This window comes from Aplysia californica, unplaced genomic scaffold, assembly GCF_000002075.1.
Source record: "Aplysia californica isolate F4 #8 unplaced genomic scaffold, AplCal3.0 scaffold00081, whole genome shotgun sequence".
NCBI lineage: Eukaryota > Metazoa > Mollusca > Gastropoda > Aplysiida > Aplysiidae > Aplysia > Aplysia californica.
Window position 1 is genome coordinate 552,892 of NW_004797351.1, and position 526 is coordinate 553,417.

Consider the following 526-nt stretch of genomic DNA (forward strand, 5'->3'; position numbering starts at 1 on the left):
CGCAGAGACAAATTACGCACCTTCCTTTCTTTGCATCGGCACCAAAATGCAGCTACAGTTTCCCTAAGGAGCTTCTAAACGCTTCATTCATGAATATTTATGAGACTTCGAGGTAATAAAAGCAACACATAATCTTGTTAGCCTAACATATTGGTGGGCGCAGCAACTAAGTGCAAGGTTAGCATTAATTCATCTACGTAAGCAATGTCCAATATGTCTTAGTTGTGTGGTAACTCTGTCAAAAGTGACACCTGCTCCTTTTCAAACGCAGCATCCACAATTTCTACAAGCACTAATACTTACTTAGTTATGGCCAATAATTTCACAAAAATGATAAATTTCCCGCCAGGCGAGGGAGAAAGGGGTATCCGATGCAGTATTATCCAAAAACATGCATACACAATTAAGAAATGGAAGGCAGAGACATGGTTAAACTGGTGGTTATCAACGCCATCTATCCATCAATTCATCCACCCACCCACTCCACTCACCCACCCACCATCCATCCATCCACCCATCTCTCTCT